The sequence below is a fragment of the Urtica dioica genome, chromosome 7, assembly GCF_054948205.1.
Source record: "Urtica dioica subsp. dioica isolate 48M chromosome 7, U.dioica_male_clone48M_v1_H2, whole genome shotgun sequence".
NCBI classification, from domain to species: domain Eukaryota; kingdom Viridiplantae; phylum Streptophyta; class Magnoliopsida; order Rosales; family Urticaceae; genus Urtica; species Urtica dioica.
Genome location: NC_142762.1, coordinates 28,022,571 through 28,028,195, shown reverse-complemented (window position 1 = coordinate 28,028,195; position 5,625 = coordinate 28,022,571). Strand labels below are relative to the sequence as shown.

Sequence of the window (5,625 nt, the reverse complement as noted above, 5' to 3'; positions counted from 1 at the left end):
TTATCGATACAATGAATTAAGTATGTACTTTATTATTATTATTATTATTATTATTATTATTATAACTTGTTAATTCTTTTATACAAATTAAAGTCTTACTTTATTCTTTTGTCTATAAAATCACCTTTAACATCATTTTCTTCCCACATGTTTTTGGAGTCGTGATTTACATTTCAAAACAAGATAAAAAAATAGACATTGATTTCTGCCAACTAACTTTGATTGATCAAAGATTCGTTTTAATTCATTTCTTGACACTCTATTTATTTATATATATTTTCTAACATTATTATTATACATTACTCTTAGTTTTGAAGTTATAAAATTAACTGTGTGTAATAATTTTGCAACAAGTGAATCAAACAAAATTTTAGCTATGATAAAAAAGCAAACTGATTATTGCCGGAATTAATTTAAAAGCAAAACATTATCAAGTGAACTTTTATCAAGGTAAATTCCTTTTCAAATTTATTATTTAGAATGCACCACTAACTTTTATACCTTGATAAAAATTCTCTTGATTATGTTTTGCTTCTAAATTAATTCCCGCAATAATCGGTCTGCTTTTCATCATAGTTGAAATTTGGTTTGCTTCACTTGTTGCAAAATTATCCCACACAGCTAATTTTATAATTTCAAAACTTAGAGAAATATATAATAATAATGTTAGAAAATATATATATAAATAAATAGGTTGTCAAGAATTGCATTTGAAACGAACCTTTGATCAATCAAAGTTAATTGGCAGAAATCAACATCCTTTTTTTTTATCTTGTTTTGAAATGTAATCACGACTCCAACAACGTCTAGGGAAAAAATGATGTTAAAGGTGATTTTATAGACAAAAAAATAAAGTAAGACTTTAATTTGTATAAAAGAATTAACAAGTTATAATAATAATAATAATAATAATACTTGATTCATTTGTTGTATCGATGTTATTCTTACACAAGTCAAGTGAAGTGAAGTTGTACAATCCTTCCACCATTTATGTACTGTTGTCTTCTTGCACTTCATCAATTGTTGTGTTTCTTCTGAACATCAAATGAGTGTTCGTTCCATATAGTTTGAAGGTAGTTTTCTCGTCTTCCACTATTGTGTTTGAAACAAAATACATTTTACCCAATTCTAGAGTGTGTCGGAGGGGTTCTATGTCGTGATTGTATATATTTCCTCTTATCTTGTTTGCCTATGTAAAATAAAATTGTGTTACGAGTGTTATCCCTATTGAAAAACAAATGATAATGTTTGAAAGCACTAACCTTCGAATCAATCAACACCATGTTTTGGGGTCTCGTTCCTTTTTCAATATTTTTTTAGGACTTTGCTTTTCGACCACCGTTAATTTTGCTGTCCATTGACGATCTTTAGGTTTCAATTCATTGATTAATTTTAATGTTGTACTCATGGCAGCGTCATTTTTCTTCATTATTTGTGCTACTGTCAGATGAGGACGAGGGTGAACTGCAAAAAGAAAGAGATTGTGTCGGACACATTTAATTAGCAAATCATTAATACAGCATAACATGTTATTATAAGTCATTTTCAAACATTTAATAAGGTCATGTCATGTCATATGTTGGCGAATTTTGGTAGCACGGCGGAAATATGATTGAGAAAGAATATAGTATGTTGATGATTTTATTTGAATAGTCTAGCTAAGAGATTCAATCCCTATAAATAAATCTAAGAGATTCAAGTATAAAGAACCAATTAAAGATCTAAGAGATTTTATCACAAAACAAGTAAAAAAAAAAAATCAATGCAGTGCAAGGAAGCTGAAAGACATAATTCGGAAAATTATGCAAGCCAAAAAGTGTCAGTATTCGACATCTAATATATTAATAATAAAGAGTCAAGTTTAAAAAACAATCTTAGCAGATTCAATCATAAAGAACTGAGTAAAGATCTAAGAGATTCAATCACAAACCAAATAACAAACATAAAGAACTGAGTAAAGATCTAAGAGATTCAATCACAAACCAAATAACAAACATAAAGAACTGAGTAAAGATCTAAGAGATTCAATCACAAACCAAATAACAAAGGCTATGCAGTGCAAGGGTGACAAAGTGACAGAGTGGCTTTACAAGTTTGAAAAGACAGAAATTAAGTTTTGTTCAACTTTTCATTCAATGGGAAAAAAAACCCAGAAACATAGTCAGCTAGAGAATTGAACATTTTAGCTTCAATGAGTATTAGCAGTTTAATGGCATGCTTCAAATTTCAATTTTAGCTTATTCTAGAATATTAATCGTGAAAATAATCATTTACCTGGATGATGAAGACGAAGCCATATTTGTGATGAGTACTGTTTAAGAATTGAAGAGGGTTGAAGATGGTCGTCTGCTATTTATCTTCAATTCAAAAAACAAATCAAAGGTCAGACCAATATAGAACTTAAATTTCCCTGATTACGTCTCATAATTACTAATTTCATACTCATTGAAACATTGCATTTAAAACTGAAATATTCAACAATGAAAAAAAAAAAAGATACTCGACCATAGAATTGAATATTGTAGCATCAGAGTATAAGATTATTCATTTACCTGGATGATGAAGACAAGCTATATTTGTGACGACGATTGTTAAAAAATTGAAGAGGGTTGAAGATGGGCGATTGTTATTTATCTTCAATTCCCTAAACCCTATGCCCTACTCCTTACAAGTCTTAATCTTAATAATGATAAAACCATTTGAAATCTAAGTTCACAGCAAGTCTTACAATAATAAGGTTTGAATCATAAAACAGACACTACTACAAATTTGGTTTTCTGATGCGCATGACTATCAGATGCGACTAGTCGCACTTAAAAGTCGCATCTAAATGACTTTCGGGTGCGACTAGTCGCATCAGATTGTCAACCAGAAGTCCAAAAAATTTCGCTAAAATTGTTTGTTCTTTTGAGTATCAGGTGCGACTTTTCGCACCAGATAGTTAAAAAAACTTTCAGATGCGAAAAGTCGCACCTGATTGTTTAAAATTTTAAGCGGGCCAATTCTCCCCCTCATTTTCTCATTCGATTTTAAAATGGGAGAAGAAGAAAAGAAAGGACAAGAGAAAGAGAAAGAGAAGAAAGAAAAGGAAAGAAAGAAAAAAAAGGAAGAAGAAGAGGGTTGAACCGAGAGAGAGAGAGGGAAAGAGAGTGAGAGAGAGGAAGAAGCTGAGAGAGCGAGAGAGAGAAGGAGAGCGAGCGAGTGAAAAGGATGACACTTGGCCGAGAGCCACCGAGACCCGGAACCGTCTCGAGTGCGTGCAACTCAGCCGAGAAGGAGCGAGCGCCGCCACGAGCACGCCGAGGACGCCGGAGCAGAGAAACTCGCTGGAGAAGGAGGAGAGAGAGACGGCGACAGAGAAGGTAAGCTCGATTTAAATCTGTGTCCCTCTATGGTTCAGATTTGAGGAAGAATTTGATTAGGGTTTTTATTGCTGGAATTGGGATTTTTCGGATTTAATGATTCTAAGGTTGATTCAATGATGATTTTGGTGGTGAGATGATTTGTTATTGATTTTGGATGAGGTTAGGTTTGAATTGTCCCGGCCGTGTGATTGAGATTGCTTGTTTTGGGTTTCTTTGGACGAGTTTGATGTTATTGTTCGTGTGATTGGCCATGAGGATTAAACCAAAAATCTGAGAATCAAGTATTAATTTTTTTTTTAAAAGATAAAGAGCATCAGATGCGACTTTTCGCACCTGATAATAAAGACTTTCAGGTGCGACTTTTCGCACCTGATAATCAAGACACTTTCAGGTGCGACTTTTCGCACCAAAGAGCATTAGGTGCGGACTTTCGGGTGCGACTTTGTCGCATCTAAAGTCGCACCTGAAAGTACTTTCAGGTGCGACTTTTGCACTTTTAGGTGGGAAAAAAATAAGATGTTAAGTCGGCTATAATTAAGTGGGTGTAATGATATATAATAAATTCATAGGATCTGTAATGACTGAACAGGAAACTCATGTATTCAAAGAGCCGTTATTATTTTTGATCGCTTGAATTGATTCGGTAATGGAATAAAGGAAGCAAATAATTGAATATGAGAATTTATAAAATCTTTATCGATTGATAGCTATAAAATCTGAAATTTATAATATCTTTATCGATTGATAGCTATAATATCTGAATTTTTTTATCGCTTTGACATTTTAGCAAGTAATTCAAAGAGTCATTTACTTGCGATAAAATTTGAAATTTATTGTTACTTAAAATACCATTGATATCAAAATTCAGGATGTGATTTATAAAGGAAAACGTTTGAAATTTAGATGATGGGATATTTCTTAAAATACCACTGATAGAATACTACTGATAGAATATTTCTAGCTCATAATTCGGTCATTTCTTCATCCATTACAAAAAATACCACTGATAGAATATTTCTAGCTCATAAAGGAATCCTAATTGATAGCTAAACGGCAGTCTTAGAACAGTCATTTACAAACTAAAAAATGGAAAATAAAATCAAAATCAAAATCTAATGATAACCGAGTCATAAAGATTCCTTCAAGATATATGGAAACACACCTTTTGCATTCTTTGTAATTGCCCGCCGAATATCACGCTCAGTTTAGGGAGAAACTCCTGTGCATCTTCTTGTCTGGAAGAAAGAAAGAAAAAATTAATAATAATCGACATCATAAGAAAAGTTTGAAGATATTACACGGAAGATATTTACCAATGGCAGATCATTAAAACGTAAGTCTTGAATCGATCACCTGAGGAATGTTTTCAGTCCTTATTCCTGTAGAAGCTGAACCAAAGGGGAGCAGGACAAGAGAGCCTGCACCGTCGAATTGAGAAAACACAAATTTTCCAAATTGAACAACTAACGAGGAAGTAAATTTACAGAATTTGTCACCGACGTCCTGTTCGACGGCCTCTTTAGCGCTCCGTCCCTGTGTGAAGGCGCGGAACTCCTATCCGAGTAATTAGAGACTCGTCGCTCAAATATAGCAAAATTTGCATAATATTTATCCTCTTTAAGTTTTAGCCAGTTGATATATCAAAATAGAAAACTTAGACGGAGAGGTAGTTTACATATTTGAGACATAGCGTAACAGAAAACCATAATTATATAGCCCAGAATGTTGATATCTTAGCATGGAAGCACGGATGTTTTTAGAAAGAATGAAATTAGAAAACGGGATAAAAAGTTTATTTTGATGAACAGCAGTATTAATTTGGATATCCAAGAAATATAGCTTCTGCCTGCATGATGTACATGCGTCAATGATAGAGACAAACCTGAAGACGACTGCACTTGATCACAGCCAGCGCAGCTGCCACGTCAGCTGCCACGTCAGCTGAGCGTCTCCATTGGTCAAGGTGTTGGCTTAGGCAGTTAGGAAAGTTGTTAGTTAAATACACTGTATCTAGACAGTCATGGATTGTATAAATACATGTAATCCAAGTAATTCAGTTAAGCAATAAAATCAAAACAGAAAACACTGCGAGAGAATATTCTCTCTCTCAAGCATTGGATTCCTCTAGATCTGAGATTTATCTTGGTATCAGAGCTTCATCAATGGCGTTCGACGGAATCTCCTCGTCGTCATCAGAGATCCTGAGATCAGCAGCCTCATCACACTTCGCTCCTACTCTTTCATCTGCAATCTCTGTCAA

At 33.5% G+C, this 5,625-nt stretch overlaps 1 long non-coding RNA gene across 1 annotated transcript; it reads right to left on the bottom strand.

Annotated features, from left to right (window-relative positions):
• Window positions 1-2,278: 2,278 nt before the first annotated feature.
• Window positions 2,279-5,001, bottom strand: LOC149390655 (uncharacterized). The gene is made up of 3 exons (XR_016300399.1): window positions 4,679-5,001; window positions 4,528-4,600; window positions 2,279-2,357 (listed from the first exon to the last, which is right to left on the bottom strand). It is a non-coding gene; the product is annotated as an uncharacterized LOC149390655 (long non-coding RNA).
• Between the last annotated feature and the right edge of the window lie 624 nt (window positions 5,002-5,625).